Source organism: Pseudorca crassidens, chromosome 16 (genome assembly GCF_039906515.1).
Source record: "Pseudorca crassidens isolate mPseCra1 chromosome 16, mPseCra1.hap1, whole genome shotgun sequence".
NCBI lineage: Eukaryota > Metazoa > Chordata > Mammalia > Artiodactyla > Delphinidae > Pseudorca > Pseudorca crassidens.
The window spans coordinates 5,539,099-5,566,411 of record NC_090311.1 but is presented as its reverse complement, the minus strand read 5'-3'; the positions used below and the strand labels follow the sequence as shown (position 1 = coordinate 5,566,411).

Below are 27,313 nucleotides of genomic sequence, written 5' to 3'. Positions count from 1 at the left end.
AAATCTTTTGTTAACAGGATGGAGTGGAAGTGTGGGCATATTCTTAGGGCTGGAATGATCATTTTAGAGTAGTGATGGGCAGAAGGTAATCCTCTGGAGCTCCTGCCCGTTGGATTCTAGAAGGTTGCAGATAGTCAGAGCTGAACGGCAGAATCCATATTCAGAGAGGTCTTGATTGTTTCGGATCACAGGCCCAAGGACATCAAGGGAGCCTCTGCCAGGCTAACTGTGGAGTCTTAGGCTCAGGGACACAAATTGGCGGACGAGCTGCAAGAGGGCAGAGTGAGGCCTTCAAAAGCGGCCTCCTGAGGAGACCCAGAGACTTGTTCAAGCATCTCAGCCAGCAGCGTGTCAGGACTGCTAGAAAAGCAAAACGCACAGCGTTCCAGGCTGTCCTGGACAAGCGCAGCTGGAGGTTTGTAGGAGGGAAGATGTGGGGATGTGTGGTGGATGCAAGCCCGTCCTGCAGCGGAGTGGGTGGGACCTGGTCTGGTGGCACCGGGGAAATGCAAGGCCCGGCGATGCAGGTTGAAGGGCCCAGAGCGGGGATAAGGGGCAGAATGTCCCCTGGAGGACCACGAACCACCCATGGGCGTGTGCACACCTTGGTGACTCAGGAAGGCCCAGCGGGATTGAACTAGAAGAGCCCTGAGTCCCTTCCTTCTGAGATTCGCTTCAGTTACTGCTGGTCCTGGGGGAGGGTTTTTAACAGCAGGTGACCCAGAGCGAGGTCACACAGAGGTCGACTCACAATGTCATTGCTGATTCATGGAGGGCGCCCGCTTTCTCCCCTGGTGTATCTAACATCTGTCCTTCGGACCATTTGCCATGGGTTGATTGGGTAGGTATCGAGGGAGCCTGCAGGCATGGGGTGGCTGGTGGAGGACAGCAAGGACATTGGCTTTGGACAGCTGGAGGAGTGGTGGCCCGCTCAGGTGCCAGGGGCACTGATGGATGGGCCGACCTCCACGGGGCTACCCGTGTGCGAGGCACTGGTCTGCTGGTGTCCACTTCCCACAGTTGGGACAGATTCTGGGTCGGGGAGGGGGCAGGTGTTGCGATCTGTGGCTCTTGCAGGTATGTTGAGATGGAAATGTGACTTTATTTGGAGGGAAACATGTAGGTGATAAAAGTGGTCCAGGTGGGTGCTGTGATGTGATAGAGGCCGGCACCTGCAGCATCTCATGGCTGATGTGATAATGCTGGGTGAAGCGGTTCCCGTAAGGAGTGCCAAGCCTCCGGGGCGATGGTGTCCTCCTTTAAACATTCATCTTTTGCCTTGTCGGACGGGCAGGGAAGGTGGGGGGCCCAGGCCACCACCCGCCTGGTATCTCGGGGCCCTGTGGAGCAGTGTTGCTTCCTGCCTCTTTTAAGTGAAATATTTCAGTGATTGAAGAATATGTGATGATTCTGTGAAGATCTTTGAACTTCTGGGATTGCATTAGCTTCCCTGGCATTAGCTGAGGGCTGCACATCCTGGCGCTGGCCTAGGGCTGGGGATCAAAGGGATGGAAGAGGCAGCCCTCGCTCCCGGGATGCTTTGCATCCCGGGAGACCAGGGCAGGCGTGCAGGGAAATGTGGTGATTTTAATCCAGCTATAAATGATGACGTGCTCATCATCGTGTTTCCCTTGGAGGTCGTCAATATTCTGTCAAAGGGGGCGGACGTTTTTTGTGAAGCAACTTGAACTCCCACCCAGGATGTGGGTTCTCCGGCAGTCTTCAGATGCGTGAATCTGAAGTCATTTTATTTACTCTTAACACTGTGGCATTAATTACATATAAGCCCAGATTGTATATACAGCACGATCCATGATCTTTTAGTCAAAATAAAATGTAGTGTTTTTTTAGTGGCCGCACCGCATGGCTTGTGGATCTCAGTTCTCTGACCAGGGATTGAACCATAGTAGTGAAAGCCCGGAATCCTAACCACTTGGCCACCAGGGAACTCCCAAAATTTAGTTTCTCATTGCCCCCAAACTCAAAACCAAACAGTGTGGTACTTGCCTTACCGTTTGCCCTTCCATCGTCCAAGTTGGAAGTCAGAGGGATGCCTTTGTGTGACAGTGCAGATCTTGGTCGTGACCTTGAGTGTGACACGCACACTACTATGGTGGCTGTGTGGCAGACCCTCACCTTCTGTGAGATGCTGTGCATCAGTGATCTGGTGTTTCCTAATCACAGCGCTTGGTGTTTAGGATCCAAGCCTGGTAAATTCTGCAAATACTGGAAGATGAGTTTTAACTTTATCTGAAAACAATCACAGTTACCTGACGTGGAGATCGTAGCAAGACTGGGCAGGTGCTTTAAATCCACATCGAAGCTCTTTAGGGTTTTATTCCTGCTTAACAGATGGGTGTCGACTTTATCTGTTTTCCCACCTGCTGTGAGTTGACTTTGGATGTGGCGCAGTGTCACGGCTAGCCAGAGCCTATTGGGCATTTGTGGGGTCTTCGTTTTTATTTTTGGCTTGTCTACTTGGTGGAGCCCTCACAGCCGTGGCACGAGGATTGGGCTCAGCAAAGGTATATGGAACTTTTCTTCTGAAATGTGGAGTCTTACATTGTGGTTATGTGAAAACCCTTCACTGGGACGTTACCGATTTTCATCGAGAATTTTCTGTTGAGAACGTCATGATGTTTGAAGAGTAGTCGTGATATTAACACGTTTCATTGGTTTCTGATGGTTGAGTGTGTGCTTTTTTTTCTGGCTGCGCCGTGTGGCGCAGGACCTTAGTTCCCCAACCAGGGATTGAACCTGTGCCGCCTGCAGTGGAAGCGGGGAGTCTTTTTTTTTTTTAATTAAAAAAAATTTTTATTGAAGTATAGTTCATTTACAATATTGTGTTAGTTTCAGGTATACAGCGAAGTGTTTCATTTTTGTATATATATGTTGTTTCAGATTATTTTCCATTATAGTTTATTACAAGATATTGAATATAGTTCACTGTGCTATACAGTAAATACTTGTTGCTTATCTATTTTATATATAGTAGTTTGTATCTGTTAATCCCATACTCCTAATTTTTCCCTCCCTCCCTCACCCCTTTGGTAACCATAAGTTTGTTTTCTATGTGATATTAATAGACTGTGAGTCTATTAATGTTTTTTTTTATTGGAGTATAATTGCTTTACAATCGTGTGTTAGTTTCTGCTTTATAACAAAGTGAATCAGTTACACATATACATATGTTCCCATATCTCTTCCCTCTGTGTCTCCCTCCCTCCCACCCTCCCTATCCCACCCCTCTAGGTGGTCACAGAGCACCGAGCTCATCTCCCTGTGCTATGTGGCTGGGAAGCGGGGAGTCTTAACCACTGGACCACTAGGGAAGTCCTGAGCTTGTGGTTTTTATCTAGAAAATCCTCGTATGTGGTGGGTTTGTGCAGCCCGTTAGGGCTCTACCACAGACTTCACTGGTGGCCCCCAGAGGGATCCTGGCTGCCTCGCAGATGAGAGGCTCTGCCCAGGACATGCGGACTGGAGGCCGGTTCTTTAAAGGGCCAGCAGGGCTCGTCCGGGCCTGGCCTGCCTCTGCTGCTGCGCCGGCTCATCTCACCACTGCTCTCGAGGGACAGCCAGGCTGAGCCATGTGCTTACGGCTGTTGGTCCATGAAGGTGTCCTTTCTCTTAGCTGAGTGCACGTTCCTTGCCCTGCGCTCCTACTCCCCCTGCCCTCTCCTCTCTGCTGTTTGCCTTGCTTCTCTCTGATCTCCTTCCAGGTTTGGAAGCCCCCTTGGACACTTGCCTTCCGCTGGTTAAGGTGCCCCTACTACATGCGGCCCACAATGTCCGGCATAGTAGAGGCCAAGGTCACGGGCTGTGTTGTGACCGCCTGGTTACCGGCCATCTTGGTCCTCAGACTGGAAGCTCCGTGAGGGAGGGGTGGCGTCTGCCCGGCCTGTCTTCTCTGTACCCCTGGTGTCTGATGCTGACCTTGGCCCAGCTGGTGTTTCATCAATCTTTGAACAAATGAGGCTGAAATCTTAAAGTTCCGGAAATCTTTTGATGATCTGTGGGAGTGGCATTGCAGAACATTTGAAATTGGGGCTGTCCTAGAAAAGAGTTGGTAAACTTTTTCTGCTGAAGGCCAGAAAGTAAATATTTTAGGCTTTATGCACTATAACGCCTCTGTTGGCGTCTACTCGTTTTTGCTGTTGTAGCCCCAAAGCAGCCACAGATGAGGCGTCAAGGCACAAGTGTGCTGTGTTCCAATACAGCTTTATTTATGGACACTGGAACTTGAATTCTGGATAATTTTCGCATGTCATGACATGTTCTTCTTTTAAAAAATTTTTAACTGAAATATAGTTGATTTACAATGTCATGTTCTGGTGTACAGCAAAGTGATTCAGTTATATGTGTATATATTCTTTTCACATTCTTTCCATTATGGTTTGTTACAAGATACTGAATATAGTTCCCTGTGCTATACAGTAGGTCCTTGTTGTTTACCTGTTTTATACATAGCAGTGTGTATCTGTTCATCCCAAACTCCTAATTTATCCCTTCCCCCACCACCTTTCCCCTTTGGTAACCACTAGTCTGTTCTCTGTGTCTGTGAGTCTGTTTCTGTTTTGTCAGTAAGTTCATTTGTATCATTTTGAAAGATTCCACATATAAGTGATATCATATGATACTTGTCTTTCTCTGTCTGACTTCACTTGGTATGATAATCTCTAGGTCCATCCGTGTTGCTGCAAATGGCATTATTTCATTCTTTTTTATGGCTAAGTAATATTCCATTGTACATATGTACCACATCTTCTTTGTCCATTCATCTGTCATGGACATTTAGGTTGTTTCCATGCCTTGGCTATTGTGAATAGTGCTGCTGTGAACATAGGGGTGCAGGTATCGTTTTGAATTAGAGTTTTGTCTGGGTATACGCCCAGGAGTGGGATTGCTGGATCATATGGTAACTCTATTTTTAGTTTTTCGAGGAACCTCCGTACTGTTTTCCATAGTGGTTGCACCCATTTACATTCCCATCAACAGTGTAAGAGGGGGTTCCCTTTTCTCCACACCTTCTCCAGCATTTTTTTTTTAATTAATTAATTTATTTTTGGCTGTGTTGGGTCTAAGTTGCTGGGCGTGGGCTTTCTCTAGTGCGGTGAGCAGGGGCTACTCTTTGTTGTGGTGCACGGGCTTCTCATCGCGGTGGCTTCTCTTGTTGCGGAGCACAGGCTCTAGGTGCGTGGTCTTCAGTCGTTGCGGCGTGTTGGGCTCCGTAGTTGTGGCTCGCAGGCTCCAGAGCGCAGGCTCAGTAGTTGTGGCGCACGGGCTTTGTTGCTCTGCGGCATGTGGGATCTTCCCGGGCCAGGACTGGAACCCATGTCCCCTGCATTGGCAGGCGGAATCTCAACCACTGTGCCACCAGGGAAGCCCTTGACATATTCTTATTTTGATCTTTTCCCCCAACTATTTAAAAATGTAAAAACCATTCTCGAGCTCACGGCCATACAAAAACTGGTGGCCGACCAGATTTGGGTGGTGGCTACAGTTTGCAGACTTCTGGTCTAAGTAGTTACTGTTGATTAGGATCGTGTTCAAAATCGTGACCGAAAAGGGCAAAATTCCCACTTAAAAAGAATAAAAAACATTAGTGTAAAATCAAAGACAAATGATCGAACCTGTCAGGAGAAGTAGATTCCCCTGGTGTACTACCTGTTTACCTTTTTTTTTACATGTTATGTGTATTTTACCCCAGTCAATGGATTTTTGATCTCTTTTGAGTTGGTTTTTGTGTGCGGTGTTAGATCCAGGTCCAGCTGCATTCCTTGGTGTGTGGATGTCAGTGTCCCCAGCAGTATTGTTGAAGACTGTCCTTTCTCTGTTGGCTGGTTTTGGCTCCCTTGCTAAACATCACTTGTTCACATACGTGAGGGTTTATTGCTGGGCTTTCTGTTCTATCCCATTGGCCTATGTGTGGCTCTTTATGCTGCTACCACACTGTTTTGGTGACTGTAGCTCTGTAGTAAGTTTTGAAATCAGAAAGTGTGAGTCTTGCAGCTTTTGTTCGTTTTCAAGCTTGTTTGGGGATTCCTTGCATGTACCTGTTTGCTTTCGGTGTATTTCTTGGCTGATAGTTTAAAGGATGTCAGAGTTTTTATTTATTTTAATTTAAATGTATTTGTCTTTTAATTTTCCCCCGACTGGCAATGGCTTGATTCGGTAGTCATGTACCCGTAACCTACCAGGTGAGTGTCCTCTGATAGATGAGTTCAGAGATCTGGATTTGGGGTAGCTGCGTCCATGCTTCCTGGATGCTTTGGTTTGGTGTTTGATAATCCTGCAGGTCATAATATGAGGTCCCTTCTGTACTTGGGTCCCTCTCTTGGTGGCTGTAAGTGTAGCACATGCTCCTGAGTGAAGAAGGCTGCCTTATTTGGGCCCTTTGTCCTCTGGGGGTCCCGCCCAGAGGCTGGCCCTCACAGCAGCCTGGGTGAGCTGGAGGCTGGCCCTCGCCTTTGGTCAGGGCTAGTATGGCAGTAGGTCTAGGAGAAGACAGATGGGAGGAGAGGCAAGAAGGAGAAGAAAGTGGGCACAGTTTTTGCTTCCTCCCAAATGCCTTTCTAACCCTTTGAAAGTCCTACATGTGTGACGTTGTTGCCTCTGATTTGGACATTTCCTTGTTGTTTCCTTAACTGACAAGAAATTGACCCAGTGAATTAGCATGGTCGGTAGGAATGGTGGCAGACCATGGGGCATTTGAGGACTCAGGGACTTATTTTGCTTCATAATGTAGATTAATTTGTTGGGAGCTGATTGAGAATGATGTGCAATAAACTGGCCCTAGGAAGGGGGAGATCCGTGCCACCATTCGGCTTATTCTTGCAAAGCCGGGTGATTTTCCAAGTTAGGTAAACACAGGGAATCTGGGGCATTTTACACTCAGTGTAATTTTTCAAAGTACCTGTACAAGCTTCACTGCAAGTAACTCAGCGTTCGGACTTTTGTAGTTGGCCAGGGTTTATGTAATTAGTTTATCAAGTAAAATTTGAATCGTATTGACAAGATCTGGAGTTGTGATAACAAACAGTAATTGCTGACTCTTTATCAAGGAAATCAAAAGTGTCTGTTGAATTATAGTGACTCTATTATGTTGCTCTGTGAACTCACCAAGGTAATTCTTTTGGGGGTGATTAAATGTAATCACGAAACCATATATATGAGAAAGCAGACAGATGGATAAACAACCAAAGTGATTATCAGCTGTGCATTTACATTTTTCCATCACAATATTTCAAGGACCTGCTGGTCCAGAGTCATCTCTTAGGTCTTTGTCTGGAAGGATATTCTTGATAATGTTGTTTGATGGTTTATCTGCCCTGAGATCTGACCAGACGGTGTTTCAGCAGCTTAACCTCCTAGAAACTGTTTGGAGCTTCATGTTTTTATTGGTACCAGAGAGGACGAGAAAGTTTGATGGTGTGTGTACTGTGGTTATGAAAGGATGCTGCCTGCATTGTATAAAGAAGCCCTGAACAGAATACGAAAGAGATTACCTTTTGTGGATGGGTTGCACATACCTAAATCCTGATGACATATTTCACTTTATGGTGCTAGTTTGAACTGTAGTCATCCTTTAAAACACAAACAGAAAACAAAATCAGTCAAATCAACAGCAATAAAGAACTCTGGCAAAATCAGAGTCAAACAGAATGTGTGGATTTTACCTGAGCATAATTGCCTTTCCTGGAAAGCTCTCTCCTTTCTCAGTGCCTTTGCAGGTGGGGTGCTAAGAGTTCAAACTCTCGCGTGAAGATGCTTCTGGTGCTTCTCTGCATGTCTTGTAAGCTGCTTTGTTTGAGTGTTTAGACGTGAGTGCTAAGCTCACGCATCGTCCGGGACCTCCTGAGTCCCAGCAATGGGCACAAGGATTGGTGGGCCCTGTCTCTCTCCTTAGTTTGTTTCCAGTGGCGTGAAGCTCACTTTTCATTTCCGGTTGAAGTGGTACGCGGGTTGCTTGCTGTTACAGTGGAAATCAATCTTGGAAGACCTACAAGCATTGGAATCTGAGAGTAATGGACGAATCTGCACCTTATTTCTGATTTGCGGGAAGTTGCCTTAATGGAATGAGCTGGCCTCCAGGGATCAGCCATCTCTGGGAACCTGGGACCTACGATGAAGCAGAGACATAACATCCTGCTTATTCTTCCTGTAAATACACTCAGCATTACAAAAATTCATTAAAAGATAACCACGATCTGTCCTTTGGGGAAGCTTGTAATAGAAAGCAAGGGATAGCTGATGATTCCTCTGGCTGGGTGTATATGTATGTATGTATGTATGTATTTATTTATTTATTTATGGCTGTGTTGGGTCTTTGTTATTGCACGCGGGCTTTCTCTGGTTGCGGCGAGCGGGGGCTACTCTTCGTTGCGGTGTGCAGGCTGCTCATTGCGGTGGCTACTCTTGTTGTGGAGCATGGGCTCTGGGTGCGCGGGCTCAGTAGTTGTTGTGGCTTGCGGGCTCTAGGGCGCAGGCTCAGTAGTTGTGGCGCACGGGCTTAGTTGCTTCACAGCATGTGGGATCTTCCCGGACCAGGGACTGAACCCGTGTCCCGTGCATTGGCAGGTGGATTCTTAACCACCGCGCCACCGGGGAAGTTCTGGGTGTTTATTTACAAGGTGTTTCTTTCCAGAAAATACTTAAATAGATTATGTGTTTTACAACCTCAATATGGATTTTTTCAGTTTTCGTGAGCACTTGTGATTTTAATTACTATCCTAAAAAATACTCACTTCCTTTCCTTTTTCAACTAGAAATCATCATTAAAAATGGACAAGCAAAGGGTTTAAGACCTTCTTTGAACCTGACCTTCTTACTTTCTTTAAAGGGCTAGTTTTTCTGTGGTTGGAAGCACAGACTCTGGAGCCAGACTCCCCGGGGTCACACCCCAGCTCTGCCACTGCTAGCTGGGTGACCTTAGGCCAGTCAACCTCTGCATGCCTCAGTTTTCTTCTCTGCAGATGAGTTAGCTAAATTCATATATTCAGTAAATAATTACCAAGTGCTTACAAAATGTCAGTCACTGGGCTGGGCCCTGGAATACAATGTGGACCGAGATAGACACGGGGGGTGGCAAGTAAGTCGGCATTCACGGGACAGAGTGGTGAACGGTGGGAGGGAGAAGGGACTATCAAGGAAGGCTTCCTGAAAGAGGTGACATCTTCGTGGGTGATTTGAAGAATAGGTATGAATTAATGAGATGAAGAAGGGCAGGCAGGAGTAGCATCAATATATCTGAAGGCCCAGCGGCACGAGAGTGCATGGGACGTTGACGTTCAGTCTGAAACCTTTTGAGGGTGGGTGGAGGATGGATTGATGTCCAGGTTGAGGTTGGATAACTAAGCTGGGTCTTTGCAAACCTCACTGAGGAATTGACTTTATCCCCAGATCAGTGAGTAGTTATTAAGGGGTTTAAACCCAGAGGGTAATGTCATCAGATTTTGTTCTAGAAAGATCCTGTAAGCAGTGGTTTGAAGAGCAGGAAAAAGGGAGGAGAGGAGGTGGGGAATGAGGAGGCTGAGGCAGCCAACCCGGTGACAGATGATGGTGGCCTGGGCAAGGGCGATGATGCAGCAGAAGTTGGGAGAAGTGGATGCATTGGAGGAATGTGAGGAGGATAAGTAATGCGAGGTTGTGCCTGATTGGTTGGGGGCGGGGTCAGGATGGGTGGCTCTGCTGGTGACTGGGTGGGTGGTCCTGGGGAAGGACAGACTCGGTGACGGACATTCAGGAGGTCTCTGCTGACTCCTACGGTGAGCATCAGCTCAGTTTGGAAGGGCTGAGCGCCAAGTATCTCTGGGACACCCAAACTCTGCCGGAGTCAGCGGGCACCGTTGATGGAGTTGGGAGTCATCACATGGACAGTGAGATGGTGACGGAAGCGGGAGGTGACTTAGGCACGGGAAGAGGAGAAGCAGTGGCTCAGGTCACAGGACCCCAGGAGCATCAGGTGTAAGGACTGAAGGGGGGGGGGACCTGGAGAGTAGAGGCCCAGGAGGAAGTGGGCGGGAAGACAGAGGTGGAGAGTGTCAGTGGCTGGGATGTCTGTGACCCTGACGGGCAAGGTCCAGGGGCACCGTGGCTGGAGCCTGAGTGGGCGCGAGAGCCAAGGACGTGGCTGGAGAGAGGTATGCGTGTCTGGAGAGCTTTGGGGCTGGAGGCTGTTGGAAAGCAGAGGACTGAGCCAGCTCTGCCAGCGCTCCTGTGTGCTAGGTATCAACAGCTGCATAACAAACTATACCAAAACTTGGTGGCTTTAGATAACTGTTTGTTATCTCAGTTTCTGTGGGTCAGGAATGTGGCTTTGCCGGGTCCTCCAGCTCAGGCTGTCTCGTGAGGCTGCAGGTCAGGTCCAGGGCCTCTCAGGGTTTAGCCGGGGTGGGACCTGCTTCCAGGCGCCCACAGTTGTTGTGGGCGGGGTCTCTCAGCGGCTTTTAGCTGGAGGCCCTTGTCACGTGGGCTTCTCCTTAGGGCAGCTCAGACATGGCAGTTGGTTTTATCAGAATGAGTGAGCAGTGAGAGAGACAGACAGACAGACAGACACACACACACCCAGCTAGAGAGACGGAAGCCCGAGTCCTTTTGTAACCTAAGCACAGAAGTAACGTCCATCGCCTGCTGTGTTTTATTGGCTGGAAGTCAGTCGCTAGGTCCAGCATGACACTGACAGGGAGGGAACCACGCGGGTGGGGCCCGCAGGAGGTGGGATCGTGGTGGCCATCTCGGAAGTCTGTTCGTCCCAGTCTCTGAGGTTTGTGTCCTCCCCTTTGTGGGTCCTGGCGACCTGCCCCCCTCAGGCTGTCGTGGTGCCCAGCACATGCCCTGCACACGCGGTGATGGCTGTGCAGGAAGCGTTAGCTCCCTGTCGGGGTCCTTGTAGGGAGGACCTGAAGGTTGAAGGGAGGTGCCCCCTTGGAAACAGAAAAGACTACATCGTAGAAAAAAATTGTTTTATAAGATACCATACGTCGAGTGCGGTTATATTTGGGGCCAGGGGAGGGGTACTCCTCGTCTTCGTGAGGCACAGGGGAAGGCTGTCCTTGCTGTTGGGTGTGTTTTATCGGAGCAGGTCAGCTGTCCTGTCCTGTGGGAAGGAACCTGCAGGGTGCGCTGGGAGGGGGGCGGTGCCTCCTGGGTCCTTGTCGCCTGAGGATGGCCGGGTGAGATGTTCCCTGGGCCCGGAGTCCTTGAGCATATTCTCCAAACCCTGGTGTGGGTGCTTTGGGGCAACTCTACTCAACTCTATCATTATACTGCCAGTAAATAAAACTTGAGTTGCAAAAACAGGCACCAGGCCAGACTGGCCTGTGGGTTAGGGTTGCTGACTCCTGATCTATGGAATGAGGAAATAAAATGCCTCAAGTGCTTTTCACTGTTGGTTATCAATACTCATTTCAAGTTTTATGTTGTGTTTTATTATCCTTGTTAAAATTTGCACTCGGGGTTGGTGGAGATCACATGGACACTTTTGAGAGGCTCTGGGGAGTGGTGGTTAGGGCTTTGCTTTCCTGACACTGCCGTTTCTAAGCTGTGGGACTGCAGACAAGTTACTTAACCTCTCTGGGTTTGTTTTAAAAATTGAGCTCAGTTCAGGCTTCCCTGGTGGCGCAGTGGTTGGGAGTCTGCCTTTTAATACAGGGAACACGGGTTCGGGCCCCGGTCTGGGAGGATCCCACGTGCCGTGGAGCGACTGGGCCCGTGAGCCACAACTACTGAGCCTGCGTGTCTGGAGCCTGTGCCCCACAGCGGGAGAGGCCACGATAGTGGGAGGCCCGTGCACCGCGATGAAGAGTGGCCCCCGCTTGCCATAACTAGAGAAAGCCCTCGCACAGAAATGCAGACCCAACACAGCAAAATAAATAAATTAATTAATAAACTCCTACCCCCAACATCAAAAAAAAAAAAATTGAGCTCAGTTCTCTCTCTCTCTCCTCCCCCTCCCTCCTTCTCCTCTCCTCTCCTCTCTCCTTCTCTCTCACTTCCTCTTGGCCCATGCTTGGACTTTCTCTTGCCTTGGGAATCTGTAGAAGTTAGAATTCCCTTGGTGACTCTTGGTCAGGGGTACTCCCGTTTCTAAGCTGGTACCTTAGGAGCAGAGCCTGAGGACAGGATTCTGGTCAAGTGGTTGAGTGAGGGTGCTCTCAGGAGAGGCCTGAAGGTCAACCGGAAAGCAGACAGGACAGGTGAAGAAACTCCCAGTGCGAAGAATCCCGGGACCTGATCCTTCTGAGGCCCCCGGCCTGGCCTACTGTGTTCTAGCGTCAGCCTGTCACTGGTTGCGGTCAGCCTGGGTGGAACGTCCCAGGTGTTTTCCGGCAGGGTGCCCCGCAGAGGAGCAGGCAGCCTTTGGGAGGGGCGCCCTGCATCCTGAGCACTGATAGCCCCCACCTGAGTGGCCAGGGATGTGGTACCTGAGGTACCTGGGTCTCTGTAACCTCCCCTCCCCTCCCCTCCCCGACCCTGTGCCTCTGCCCGGTGTGCATCCCGCCAGGCTCCAGGGTGGGGACCACCTGGACACGGGATGGCCCTGTACTCTTGCGCATAGTGCAGGGGAACCCACTGTGCTTCACGAGAAGGTGAGGCAGGAGCCCAGGTCCCTACACACGTTATGTATTTGCTAAGGTTATTTTTATTTACAGATTTTAAAAAGCATACATGTTTTGCATGGGTTAGATGTAGAAGAGTGACAAATGCACACAAGGTGACAGTGGACGTTAGGCAAGACGTTCATTTACACGCCCATCCCACGCAGCGGCCTAAAGGTGGCGCCATTGGGACTTCCCCGGCGGTCCAGTGGTAAAGAATCCTCCCCGCAATGCAGGGGACGCCGGTTTGATCCCTGGCTGGGGAACTAAGATCCCACATGCCACGGGGCAACTAAGCCTGCGTGGCCACAACTACTGAGCCCTAGCGCCTCAACTAGAGAGCCTGCGTGCCACAACTACAGAGCCCACGCACTCTGGAGCTCCCACACCACAACTAGAGAGAAGCCCACGCGCCACGACCAAAGATCCCGCCTGCCGCGACAAAGACCCGATGCAGCCAAAAAAAGAAAAAGATAAATAAATAAATAAGAGCACTTCAAATAAAAACGGGGTGCCGCCTATCGAAAAGTATAACTATCCAAAGAAAGATTGCAAGCGTTGACTCTAAGATTCTTATAATACTGGAAGGGAGGAAGAAGTGAAAGCATCCAGCATAACTCAGGATTTGAGTGGAAAATAGTTTGCCACAGACATGCTCCCTTCCTTGGCATAATTAAACTCTTAAAAAAAGAGGAGACTTGTACGTCTATTTATCTAGGGTAGCACTGCTGCTTATTAAAGATGAAACGGTCTCCAACCTTCCCTAGCGTAAAAACTAAAAAAAAATATATAAATTTTATCTTTAGTATAGATTTATTATATCTAGTATTAAAAACTAAAAAGTGTGTATAAACTATATATACATGTTAAACCTTTCCTACCTGCCGCAGGATCAAGGATGATGCCCTGGAGACTGGGAGAGGGCCCTCCAGTACCAGAGATGGAGCAAGAAGGTTCCAGTGCCTGGGTCTGAGGGCCAGCACACTGGACCAGAGGCCCCGTTTCCCCGGAGTCTTAGCCTCTTACGCAACCCGTGATCCCTGCATCCAGCTATTCAGCTACGATTAACCCCAAACTTGCTGGCCCTGCAAGTGTATCAGCTCTTCTGGTCCTTTGATATTCCATCCTCTCCCTCACAAGGGACCCTTGCCCCTGTCCGCCGTCCTGAGGTGGAGGCTGTGTGCCTGTGTGGCTTGTGTCTCCGCACCTGGTCGTCAGAGCGGCTGAGGCATTGCTGGTGCCGGCGGGAAGCACACCCAGCGGGTGTGCTCGCCAGAACCCCTGACCCTCACCCAGGCCTCCCTCCCACATATGCCCTTCGGCCCTGACCCTTGTGCAGTCAACAACCTAGCAACTGCACAAGGCGGTCCTGAATAGGTAGGTGGGTGAGGAATGTTCCTATGATGGATGGGATCCATCCTTGTAAACCCCTCCTCTCCCCAGACCATCGGTGCTCCCCTGTTTTACTTCAGAGGAGCAGGGCAGAACTGGGACACGGATGAATCTCTTTGTGTGATGAGAGCGTGGGGTATTGAATGTCTTTTTTGTGCAATGACCATAAATTCATGTTAGGAAAATGTAGCAGTTTGACGGATGCGGGAAGGATCTGGAGGGAAAAATATTACTAGAGAATATTTCACCTAATAAGGACTTGGTGACAAGGTTTGCTTGTGACAGTCTTTGTGTGATATTAGATGATACTTTGTGTGACTTTTGTTTTGACATCTCTCCGCCTGGTTTTATGAGAGCTATTCAGGCAGCACCAGAGGGAGAGCAGCCAGGGAGGAAGAGCCCTGTCCGGTTGCCCGTGTGGGTGGTGCTCCTTTAGAATGTCACCCGGATGTTTCGTAGCAACACACACGCCAGCGTCTGACTCCTGGCTCCAAAACGCGATGTTCCCCTCCTTCTAGCTCTGTGACTTTGAGCAGGCAGCTGAACACCTCTGTGCCTCTGCTTCTTTACCTGTGAAATGGGAATGGTAGTAGTAATACCTCCCTTGTCAAGTCTTGAGGTAACTGTAGCTCTCATTACAGTTTTTGCTGGTTGTGTCGTTTGGAGACCTGGCTTCCCATCACAGGTCTATGGCAGGGTGTGTATCAGTCACGGCTCTGTTTCTGGCTGCAGGGAGATTGTTTGAGATGCGGAGCTCTTCAGGGTGGATGAATCTTGTCTTGCTTGCCTTGTGGGTCTCCACCTGCCCCGTGGTGCTCACCTGGTACCTTGGGCGGTAAACATTCCTCGTTTGCTGGACGGGCTGGTAGTCTTTGGGGTTCCAGTGAGTGCTTGCTTGCAGGGGGAGCCTAGCCAGGTGTGACATGGGGAGGAAGTTTCTCCTCTAGGGTTCTGTTCGTGGGATTAATGACATTGTTATTTCATGATGTCTCAAAAGCACTCTGGAGTAAGGGATGTGGGGCCTTTGATGCCGTCCCCGGTTGTCCCTGTCCCTTTGAAGCACAGTGCGGCCAGCTATAGAGCAGGCGCTCCCCAGCCCTTGTTTGTGAGGCGGCAGCACAGTTGCTCTTTGTTTGAACAGCCAGGGAGGGCGTTCTCCCAGCCAGAGGTCACATGATGCCCGTGGTGGTCAGTTACGCAGCACACCCTCCTTCCCAGTTCTTTGCTCAGAGCTTTATACGAAGAAATGGGGACGCAGTTAGTACCGACATCTTAGTGTGGGGTGAAGTGAGGAAGTACGTGGAGTCTTTTTAAAATTAATTAATTAATTAATTTATTTTTGGCTGTGTTGGGTCTTCGTTGCGGTGCGCGGGCTTCTCATTGCGGTGGCTTCTCTTGTTGCGGAGCACGGGCTCTAGGCGCGCGGGCTTCAGTAGTTGCGGCTCGCGGGCTCTAGAGCGCAGGCTCAGTAGTTGTGGCGCACGGGCTTAGTTGCTCCACGGCATGTGGGATCTTCCCGGACCAGGGTTCGAACCGTGTCCCCTGCATCAGCAGGCGGATTCTTAACCACTGCACCACGAGGGAGGTCCAGTATGTGGAGTCTTAAATGGAGTGTCTGGTGTTAGTAAGTGCAGAGTGAAACTTAGCTATGGTGGTCACCATGATGGTGGTGGAGGTGGTGCTGGTGATATTGTTGGTGGTGCTGGTGTGTTGGTGTCGGTATTGTTAGTGGTGATGATCGTGGGGCTGGTGAGCCCCCACCTTTCTCACTGGAAGCCTTTGCGGCAAAGCCCTCATGGGAGCAGTGTGCTAGGATATACCTCATTTGCAGTTGGGATTTTTCCTGGGAAACTGCTTTGGTGGAGGAAATATTTTGGGGTTGGTGGGTGTTGTCGTTTCTCAGGGGTCAGGTGTGGTATTATCTAGAGCCTGCTGTGGTGAGTGACAGGGAACAACAGGGAATTGCAGGGAAATGAGTGTTTTCTGATGTCAGATGTGATGGAGCTGTAAAAGTTAAAAATGAAACAAGTAGAAATGGTGGGGAGATGTTCAGTTTTTTGTTCAGTGCATTATAAGAAAATACTGAGTGGATCCTGTCTGCTGGGCGTGGTGGCGGACACACTGTTGCATGCGTATCCTGGGGTGGATTCTCTCCTGCCTTCCCTTTATCTTCTGCTTTTGTCCAGCAACTCTATAAGCAAGCAAATAGGTTTTTATAGCCTCTTGCTAAGTATTGCTCATCCCTTGCTAAGTATTTCTACCATGGTGCAAAAGCAATTTTGTTATGTGAGGCAGTATTTTTGTAGTCAATTGAAATGACTATTAAAATATAACATCGCAGTCAGGGTCGCAGGAGCTCTGCTGGAGAGGCACTGCCTTTGCGAAATGGGGCAGCTTCGTCCTGGAAAAAGAACCCTCCTTGGGAGCCAGAGCCAGACCCACAGGCCCGAAACCTGTGCAGTGACACAAGACCTTGCACTTACTTCTTTTTCTTTCTTTTTTAAAAAAATTATGGTAAAAAGGTGCATACCGTAAAACTGATGAATTTAGCCATTTGTAGGTGTCTAGTTTAGTGGCATTAAGTACATCCACACTGCTGTGCAACCGTCATCCCCATCTATCTCCAGAACTTTTCCATCTTCCCAAATTGAAACTCTGTACCCATTAAGCACTGTACCCTGCTCCCCAGCCCCTGGAAACCACCTACTGTCTCTGTGAGTTTGACTACTCCGGGAACACGCCATATAAGTGGGATCATACAATGTTTGTCCTTTTGTGACTGGTTTATTTCACTTAGCATAATGTCCTCAAGGGTCATCCATGTTGTCTCATGTGTCAGAATTCCCTTCCTTTTTGAGGCTGAATCATATGCCATTGTACGGATGGACCACGTTTTGCTTATCTGCTCGTCCACTGATGGGCACTTGGGCTTCTTGCACCTCTTGGCTATCGTGAATACTGCTGCTGTGAACATGGCTATACAAATACCTGTTCAAGTCCCTGCTTTCAGTTCTTCTGGATATATTCCCAGAAGTGGAATTGCTGGGTCAGGTGTTAATCACATGTTTAATTTTTCAAGGGACCACAAAACTTTTCCACGGCAGCTGCACCATTTTATATTCCCACCAGCAGTGCACAGGGGGCCCAGTCTCTCCTTACCAACACTTGCCTTTTTTTTTTTTTTTTAAAGATAATAACCATCCTAATTGTCTTAAAATTTTTAATCATTTTTGAATAAGGGACTTCACGCTTTTCTTTGCATTGGGCTCGGAAAAGTATGTAGTCAGTTCTGCTGGGAAGGCACCCTGCCTCGGCCTTGCTGGGGGTTCTGTGGACTTACAGCCACGTTCAAGAGCATGAAGGTCTGGCCAGGTGTGGGCTTAGCAACCTGATGGGGAGGACAGAGGCTCGTGCCATCTGGGCCTAGAGCAGCTCCTGGCTGGCGGGTCTGGGGCAGAGGAGAGCTCTGAGCAGTGAGTGGGTGGGCAGGGGGGACCCTCCCCTTGGGCCCTGGTTTGTTTAACTCCTTGTCTTCGATCTGCAGTCCTGTCTGCGGGTCCACGTCACATAAGGTCTGTGAGCACGTGCTGGGGTCTGCTTTGTGAAAGGCAGCCCACCTGTAAACACCCCCTCAGTGAACATGCTGCCTTCTCCCCATCTGTGCACTGTCCATGGAGGGCAAATTGGTCAAGAGATTAAGGGAAGGTTGGTCCTGTGTCCTTAGGGAACTTGAACCTCACACTTGATGGCTTCGGCTGGAGCAGGGCCTTTGCATCAGATTCATCTACACACCTGAGAAGACAGACACGAGAGGCAGGTGGCCCAGGTCTGGCCAAGTCAGGACCCTCAGCTCCCTCCTTCAAGGCAGTGCTGGGACGGACACTCTCCACTCAGGCCTCTTCTTCTCGACGAGGTTCGCACAAGGGTGACCAGTGAGGGGCTGGGTCGCTGGGCAGCATCTTTTCCACACTCAGAGCCAAGAGAGACCTGCTCAGTCTTGCTGCCCCTCACAGCCCGTCCAGGGCGTGTGGTTTGCTAATGGGCCTGAGTGTGCAGGTGCCCTGGGCAGGATCATTGGCGCCATTTGCCCAAGTGAAACTATGCTTATTCTGAGCCTGTGGTCAGACCTCCAGGACACGCCTCCCGGGTGAGGCTGTTAGAACGGAGGTGTTAGAAGCTGTCTCTGCCGGCTAAGACCCCAGTCTGGTCCTTAGTTTCTAATGTGAGATAAATGCAAACGAAGCTGCAGTGTTTTCCAGCGGATTTGGGATTCAAGTAGTAGTTTTGCCGCCTTGAAAACCTGTGCTGATTTGTTAAATGATTCACTCGATCAACATTGGTGTCACTCTGGGCGCCAGGCAGTGTGAAGCGAGGATGCAGTGATGGAACTGATGGAGGGCGGGTGTGGCAGGAGTTGGAGAGCGGAGAGGTGAAGGGGTAAACCGTCCTGCGGTGTTTTAGAAGAACTCCTCGTGGAATGGGAAGCCAGAGGAGGGGCCCTTCTTCAGGCTCCCCGTGACAAGCCTTTATTGGATACCTGTTAAGTGATACGTGCTTCCTGCAGTGAGTAGCAAGTGGGCGCTTCGTCAGGGTGGGCAGAGGGCACTGTTGAGCTCCTGTGAGGGTGCTTCTCACCCAGTAACTCCCTCATTGGGTGAGAAGTGATGGGGAAGCTTTCCTTACGTGTGATGGATGAAGTGGAGGGCCAAGCCAGGTGAAGAGGGGGAAGAAAGGGCGTTCCAGACAGAAGTAGGCTTTGGGACAGAGTCCTGGGGTGGGGTGAGGGCTGTGGTGACCCTGTGGTACGGTGGCCTGGGAACCCCTCTGCTTACATTTGCACAATGACAAAGGCTTCCCCCAGGTTGACTGCTAGCTTTATTTGTGATATTATTATTTTGGGCCATGAAGAAAAACAAATTAGCCTTCTGGAATGTTCCTTTTGTCTTTCCCCTTTATTCATCACTGCTAATATTAGATTTGAAAAAACGAGAGGAGAAGGCATGGCCTCATTCTGCAAAACCAATCAAAGCTTAAGCCCAGTAAGAGGAATTGGGGCTTGTGTCAAAGAGACCTTATCGTTGAGAATCACAGGTGAACAGGACTAAGCTCGATTCTCCTCTCCTTGTTTATGGTGTGTCCCCGGTGGAGGGGACCTGGCTCATTTCTGTCTCCCCAGGCCCCCAGGCCTGTGTGTGTTTTCACTGTGCCCTTTAGGTAGAACCAGTTTGACCAGTGGGAGGAAGTTGCAAGTCCTGGCCAGGTCTGTAGCAGAGAAATAAGACGTGCGTCGGAGGGCTCCAAGCTCCTGTCTTCCCCATCGGGAACCTCGCTAGACCAGCCCCTGGTTGTCCAGTGCCCTGGGCTCACATCCCACGTGGCTGGTGGGTCTGCAGTGCCGTCTGCAGGGAGCCTCATGGTGTTTGCCCAGCCCTGTGGGGTGAGGTCACTGTAAGGTCTCCACGGCTGGGGTGGGAGTGGGTGGTGGAGGGGGCATGGGGTGGGTAAGAGCCGGGTTGTTTCACTGGCATATATTTTCCCAAATTGCAGTAACCTTTCTGCCTGAAGCAGGATGATTAAAGAGTTTAGATCTCTCCCCCATCTCTCCTCTGCATCTCTTTGCCGCTGAGCAAAATGAAATGCAAAAAGAGATAATATTCAGGTCAGCTAAATCTTTTCTGATTTGTGGGTGGATTTGCAAAGACCATCAATAATGAAGTCAGTGGTCTTCTCCCCTGGCACTGACGTTATGAAAGACAAAAGTGTGGAAAGGTGGACTCATTTTTCGTATCACGGAAAAGCAATAAAGCCCAGACTCATCCACGACCAGTATATTTCCTAAGAAACCTGCGTATTTGGGGCACTGCGACCCTTTGGACCAGACAGAAATGAGATAGTTTCTGCCTCGTTGTGGATAAGGCTCCAGTGATACTTTATTCTAAAGCAAGGTATTAAAATATCTTTGAATTGTGTCTGTCAGTTCAGTGAGAATTTGACAGAAGACTCTTCTTTGTATTTCTTTTCACTATCTTATCTTTGCCATCCCTCACACCTGTTTCCATACAAAAGGCAAAAAGAAATAATGAATAACCAAAGACGGTTCCTGTATCTTGCTATGCCCCTGCACCATTTCTTTAATTATTTGCATGAGTTCAGTGATTCTGATATCCAACATTGCATGAAATCTTGCCACAGGGAATTTTATTGGCAGAGAAAGCAATCTCTCCATTCCTAGGAAAGAAAGAGATGAACCCCAGAGAAGTAACTTTGTGACTTTGAAAGTGGTGCCCTTTTCAGAAATGTGGGTATTCTGTCAGACCCCCACTCATGCATGCAGCTGGAGGCATTTTCTGACCTTGAGCCCATCACCTCTAGTTTTCCTATATTTCTCCTTCTAGTTTGAACCTGATGTTTTGAACCAGGTAAGGGAAGCTGCTACACCCACTGGGGAGTTTGTATGTTGCACAGCTCACAGAAATGGGGGATGCTGGGTCCACTGGGAATTTTCCTCATTTACTTTAGCAATCTTTCTTTTTATTCATTGCCTCTTTTTTTTATTATTATGGTAAAATAGACATAGCATAAATTTACCATTTTTGGGTGTACGGTTCTGTGGCATTAAGCACATTCACATTGTTTTGCATCCATCACCCCCTTCCATCTTCAGAACTTTGTCATCTTCCGCAACTGAAACTCTCCACCCATTACACACTAAACCCCATTGCCCTCCTCCTCAGCCCTTGGCAACCACCATCCTACCGTCTGTCTCTATGAATGTTAAGAATTCTAGGCACATCATGTAAGAAGAATTATAGAATATCTGGTCTTCTGTGTGTGGCTTCCTTCACTTAGCATAGTGTCTTCAAGGTATCCTGTGTCAGCATTTCCCTCCTTCTTAAGACTGAATAATATTCCATTGTATGTATAGACCACATTTGATCTATTGGTGGACTCTTGGGTTGTTTCCACATTTTGGCCATTGTGAATAATGCTGCTGTGAGCATGGCCGTACAGATATCTGTTCAGGTCCTTGCTTTCACTTCTTTTGGCTATATACCCAGTAGTGTAATTGCTGGATCATATGGTAATTCTAAGTTTAACGTTTTGAGGAAATATTAAACTGTTTTCCACAGTGGTTGTACCATTTTACATTCCCACCAGCAATATTATAAAGTTTCCAATTTTTCCACATCTTGGCCAATACTTTTTCTTTTCTATTAAAAAAAAAATGCCATCCTAGTGAATGTGCAGTGATATCTCGTAGTTTTTAAAAATTGATTTATTTACTTTATTTATTTTTGGCCGCATTGGGTCTTCGTTGCTATCTTGTAGTTTTTGATTTGACTAGTGATGTTGAGCATTTTTTCATGTGCTTATTGGCCATTTGTGTATCTTCTTTGGAGAAACGTCTATTCAAGACCTTTGTCCATTTTTGAATTACGTTTTTTATTATCGAATTGTAGGAATTCCTTATATATTTTGGTTATCAATTCTTTATCAGATACAGGATTTGTAAATATTTTCTCCCATTCTGTGGGTTGCTTTTTCATTCTTTTGATAGTTTCCTTTGGATGCACAAAAGGTTTTAATTTTGATGAAGTCCACATCTATTTTTTGTCATTGTTGTTGCTGCCAGTGCTTTTGGTGTCATAGCCAAGAAATTTCTGCCTAATCCAGTGCCATGAAGTTTTTCTTGTGTGTTTTCTTCTAAGAGCTTTGCAGTTTTATTAGCTTTTATGTTTACGTCTTCTATCCGTTTTGAGTTACTTTTTGTGAATGATTCTTCCTTCTTTTGCATACAGATACCAGTTTTTTCCAACACCCCATTTGTTGAAAAGATTGTCTTTTCTCCAGGTCTTGGCACCCATGTCAGAATAATTTAATCATATATGTGAGAGTTTATTTCTGGGCTCTTTATTCTATCCCATTAGTCTGTATGTCTGTATATGCCACACAGTTTTGATTACCAGAGCTTTGTAGTATGTGTTGAAATCAGAAAGTGTGAGGCCTCCAACTTTGTTCATTTTCAATATTGTTTTGACTATTTGGGCTCCTGTGGGATGGATTTTTCTATTTCTGCAAAAATGTCATTGGGATTTTTTTTTTTTTTTTTAAATGGGCGAGTGCTCGCTCTAGAGAAGGGTTTCTTTTATTTATTTATTTTTTGGCCACACCATGTGGCCTGTGGGATCTTAGCTCCCTGACCAGGGATCGAACCCATGCTCCCTTTAGTGGAAGCTTGGAGTCTTAACCACTGGACCACCAGGGAAGTCCCTGTCATTGGGATTTTAATAGGAATTGCATTGAATCTGTAGATCTCTTTGGGTAGCATTGACATCTTAACAATATTAAGTCTTCCAGTCCATGAACATGAGATGACTTTCCATGTATTTGTATCTTTTAATTTCTTTCTGCATTGGTCTGTTGTTTTCAGTATGCAAGTCTTTGACCTCCTTAGTTAAGTTTGTTCCTAAGTATTTTACTTTTTATTTGTTTTATCTTTAAAAAATATTAGAGACAACACTTGTAGCAGCATCCTTAGAACCAGGCTCTGAGGATCTTCCTTCCTTTCCCTTCCCTATCCTGTTCCTTTTCCTTGCTTCCATCCACGTTAGAGTTCCTGCTGTGTGCCAGGTACTGTTAGGTGCTGGGCAAAAGTAAGGCTGATGGTGAAAGCAGTGCTGAGGGTCACCATGGCTCAGGCCTCTGGGAGGCTCTAACCCTGCCTGAGTCGCCTGCCCCCAAATCAGAGAAGTGGAAGGACTGGGCTGTGGGTCATAGAAGCTGGTAATTGAGTGGGTGCCAGTCTCTTTTTTACAATAAAATTTAGGAAGCCCAGCCCCTAGCTCTGATGTAGGGTGGGAGCTGCCCCCTGCCCAGAGTCAAGTTCAAAGGTTGTGCATAAGTGTTTTCTGATTCTTTCTACACTGTTTTTCCTGAATGGGTCCAATATGTGAAAAGGTTGCTCCTTAGAGACCAGGCTGCGGGGTGACTTTACTCCCTGGGGCTGCATTGTGCTCAGCTCTTCTCTGCAGCACCAGCTCACTGCTGGACCAGAGCAGACGCCAGATAGAGGCTTGGGAAACGCTGTATGTCTGTGCTTGGCATGGACTAGATAAACATGTGTTGGGCTTGTGAAACTCAAGGAGAGCAAGACAGACAGCCCCTCAGAAGCAGGCCCTGTGGGGGGCACAGCCAGGGTCCATGCTCCGTCCCCTTAAGGACAGGGTCTGCATTTTCCCCAGCCCTGCGAAGATGCCTGCTGTTGAACATTTTTTTCCCCACTGATGGCAAGACAAAGGGAATGAGATCACAGCGCCATTAATTTTCACAAATTGACTTTCTAAAAGAATTAATTAACTTTTAAATTGCTACTTGAAATCCTGAAGTCATGTTTCAGGGGGACAGTGTGTGGAATAGGGAGAGAAGCTGGGAGCTGAGCAGATTTTGAGAAGTGATGTGTGGTCAAGCCCATGCCTTTGGTGCCTTAAGGAGGCTTTGAACCCGCGCGCTGATGGTGGATTATCTCATTAGATGGAAGAAACCCATAGCAGAGCTGGGAAAGCTAATATTGTGTCTCTCTTTCTTATTGATTGAATAAGTCTCGGGCTCCTGGATCTGTCTGTGGAGGTCAAGATCATTTTGAAAAGGAACACGTGATACAGTGTTTGCTTTCACGCTGTTGCAAACCTCACAAGAAGGAATACTTTGTGGTCTGGTTAAATGCAGTGAATTTTTGTTGAGTGCCTGCAAGTCATGGTGTTAGCCACTGTGGGAAATCCAGTGATTACCAAGTGTTTACTTTCCCCAAGGAGTTGGGTCTGGAGGAAGAGACAGATACAGATAAGTAACCCTCCAAGGCCCTGCGGTGCCACAGAGCTCATAGGAAGGTTGGGAAGCAAGCAATTAATTCAGGTGTGCGTGTACCATTTTTTGGTCCTGGGGAAGACGTCAGAGTTCAGTAAGGATCTGGAAAAGGATGTGAAGTTAAAGGCAGCCCTTGTAGACAAGTGGGGTCTTCAGAGGGAGTGGGGGGAGGGGCATTCCTAGTGGCAGGAGCAGCTTGTGATAGGCCTGGGGTGGGGGGAAGGGGAGCTGAAGAGGGGGAGTGGGGGGCGGAGACGAGATCGGAAAGGTGGACCGAAGTCAGATCCCACAGGGCTTTGAAGCCAAGAGAAACCACGTAGTGTTTTGGAGTAAGATTTAAGGAAGGTAACTTTGGTGATGGAGAGAAGATTTTGTATAGGAAACCAGCTGAAGTATTATTTTTCATCTCAATGAGAGATGGTGAAGGCTTGGGTCAGGAAGAGTGGTGTGGTGTTGACAGTCTGGAAGGGACACCCCAGGGTCCCAGGGCTGCCGTCATTTGCTGTGCCTCCTTGAGCAAGCCATGACTCCTCTGGAGGCCTCTGTGTTTCCATCTTTTAAATGGGCTGAGGGACTGTAGTGTCCCCCCCACCCCCCAATGTCAGAGTAGTCAAGTAGGTTTTTTTGTTTTTCCCTGAATAGGAGTTACATTTCATTGAATTCTTTTTCTGCACCGATTGGGATGATCATACGCTTTTTTTATCATTTACTCCATTAAACTGGTGAATTACATTAATCTGTTTTCTGGATGTTAAACCAACCTTGCATTTCTGGAATTACCTCAATTTGGGTTCTTCTGTGTAAGGAATGAGAGATCCATTACCATGATGTTGTGGACCCTGGTGGACTTCAGGAGTGCACAGGCACGTTTGCCTGTCAGGGATCCAGGCTGGACGCTGTGATTTGTGGGAGCCATCAGGAGGGCAGCGTGAGGCCCAGAGAGGGCAGAGTTTGAGCAAGAGACCCTGCAGGGCTGTGGCATTCTGGCCTCTCATCCAGGCTGGCCTCTGGCCCTGTATAGCCCCTCCACTGGCTGCTCATGTATGGGCCGACTCTGAGCTGCTATAAACCCTGATGAGGGCAGTGGGAAAAATTTTATCTTCACCTCCTAGGACTGTCGTGAGTGTTGAATTAGCTGAACGTGTGAAGCTTTTAGCCCACTGGCTAGCCCAGGGAATATACTCAGTAAATGTCAGCCACTGTCATTACCAGCGTCATCACCCTCATCATCATCGCTATCACCATCACCCTCACCACCACCACCATCATCATCTTCGTCTGTAGTATCGTCACCATCAGTGTTATTAATGATCTTGGTGTAAATGGAAGCCCTCCTGTATGACTTACGAGCCACCCTTCTTTCCTTACGTTCCTGGGCAGCCGTTTTTAGGGTGATCAGGAGGCTGAGCAGAGGAGATGACTTTGGCTTTTCAACATCTCTGATGCATCTAAGCTGTGTGAAGCACAGACCAGAGTGTTTATTTTTTATTTTGGGAAAAAACGATCCATGTGCTTCCTTCCTCTGTGCTGCTGCCGGCTCTGCCAGAAAAAACCTACCCCCGCCCCCCCACTCCCCCCAACACGCCATCCTGGGAAAGAAGCTCCCATTTCACTTTTCACGTGAATAACACGTCAAGCTTGTATGCTGGACTCTGCGGTCCAGGATTGAGAAATTCATGTTGCAGGTGCATTTATACCCAGTGACGCCGTTTCAAGCCAGGCTATTAAGAAAGGTAAATGGCTTTGAGGGGCAGGAATCGATGAAGGGTTCACCCACCAGCCAGAGGGAGGTGAAGGCTGCTCTCTCCAAAGATGTGAATGAAGGCGTGATGACCATGTTCTCTTGCAGAGGTGTTCCCACATCTTAACAGACCAGAGAGATAAAGAAGACGAACTGCAGAAAGGCCGCCATCTCTGTGCTTCTGTCAAGTAAAGACTTTTTTAAAACCAGATGCCATCTGTCATCATCATCCTTCGTAAAGGAGAAGATGCCTCTGGTCTTTCTCGTCTCTGCTTTTTCACCCCCCCACCCCCAAAAAGGGGCAGCTTCGAAAGGTCACATAATCAGAATAAGGCATAGCCTTTTACATTGAATATTTTTGGGCTTATTTAAGAAAAGTTCACTGCATTGTTCTCATTTTTCTATCACCCAAGAATCGGGGAACCTCAGCCTCAGACTTGTTCAGATGCTTGCAACCCTGCTCAGCAGTGAATAAATCAACCACAAAATACCACTTTTAAATTGTTTTCCACATTCCTCCCTGCACGTGTTTCCTATTGCTGCCATAACAAACTACAGACTTAGGGGTTTACAACAACACAAATTTATAATCTTACAGTCCTGGATGTCAGAAGTCCTAAAGTCAGCGTTTCGGCAGGGCTCTGTTCCTTCTGGAGGCTCCTGGGGAGAGTCCTTTCCTTGCCTTTTCCAGTTTCTAGAGGCTGCCAATTCTCCTTGGCTTGTGGCCCCTTCCTTGCTCCCATGGTCACATCTCTGGCTGACTCTGACACTCCTGTTGTCTCTTTTGGAACCTTGTGATTACATTGGACCCTCCTGGATAACCCGGGATTAGCACCCCCATGTCAGGATCTTTAACCTAATCACATCTGCACTGGCCCCCTTTGCTGTGTAAGGGAGCATCCTCACAGGTTCTGGGATTTGGATGTGAACGTCTCTGTGGGCCATTTTTCTATCTACCACACTTCCTCCTCCCTCCCACTTCCTTGTCCAGTAATTTGTATAGTTGAGTCTTTTAATTTGCATTTCAATGTGGGATCCTTAAGGCTGGGGGCTGGGCAGCCATTGTTGTGGTCCAGGCTCTGCTGTGTCATTTCGGGCCACGTGCATAAACGAGGCTCCCTTTCCCTTCATCTGTGAAATCATCGGTGTTTAAAGCCTCATTTCATAGTTAAATTTGAAATGTCTCTATTCTTGTATGAGATTTTCACAACTGCTTTTCTCTGCCTGCTTCAGAGGTGGAGGGGCCACTACTTAAAGGTTTTTGCGTGTATGCCTTACAAATTCGCATGGACCTGAATGTATTTACAGTGGACTTGTCCATTTTATTTTATTTGTATTGTTTTTGATGTGTTTATTTTTTCCACATCTGTAATAGAACAGGCATGCTGGCAAGGATGCTGTTAAGAACGATGATAAATGCATTTATGGTTCCTGAAGGCTTTGAAAGCGGTTGTGCTGGGCTGGGAGAGGCTGGCATATGTTTTGAGCTTTCTTTATCTAATGCTGTTATTTCTTGTTAAAGATTCACCATAAAATGCTAAATAAACTTAATAACTACTAATAACCATTTATGTCAGTTGAGGACATTTAAATTTTATGAGTATGGGTGAAAATATAGGAAAATAACTGTGAAAATAGAATTTTCTATGTGTATATGGTTATTGATGTTTTATTTTATTTTATTTTTTTAACATCTTTATTGGAGTATAATTGCTTT

The 27,313-nt window shown here is 47.9% G+C and overlaps 1 protein-coding gene and 1 long non-coding RNA gene across 8 annotated transcripts in view; one reads left to right on the top strand and one right to left on the bottom strand.

Moving 5' to 3' along the window:
- DOCK1 (dedicator of cytokinesis 1) overlaps positions 1 to 27,313 on the top strand; it is a 526,777-nt gene that overhangs the window by 21,223 nt on the left and 478,241 nt on the right. The window contains exon 1 of one of the 7 annotated variants that reach the window (XM_067709067.1): positions 10,747 to 10,765. The exons of 5 other annotated variants lie outside the window; for them this stretch is intronic. The gene's annotated coding sequence lies outside the window, so the exon portion shown is untranslated. Of the gene's footprint in view, positions 1 to 10,746; positions 10,766 to 14,478; positions 14,611 to 27,313 lie in introns of those variants that run through there. One more of the 7 variants, XM_067709066.1, reaches the window with a different exon arrangement.
- Positions 7,538 to 13,605, bottom strand: LOC137208633 (uncharacterized). Its single transcript, XR_010935697.1, has 2 exons — positions 13,481 to 13,605; positions 7,538 to 8,122 (listed from the first exon to the last, which is right to left on the bottom strand). It is a non-coding gene; the product is annotated as an uncharacterized lncRNA (long non-coding RNA).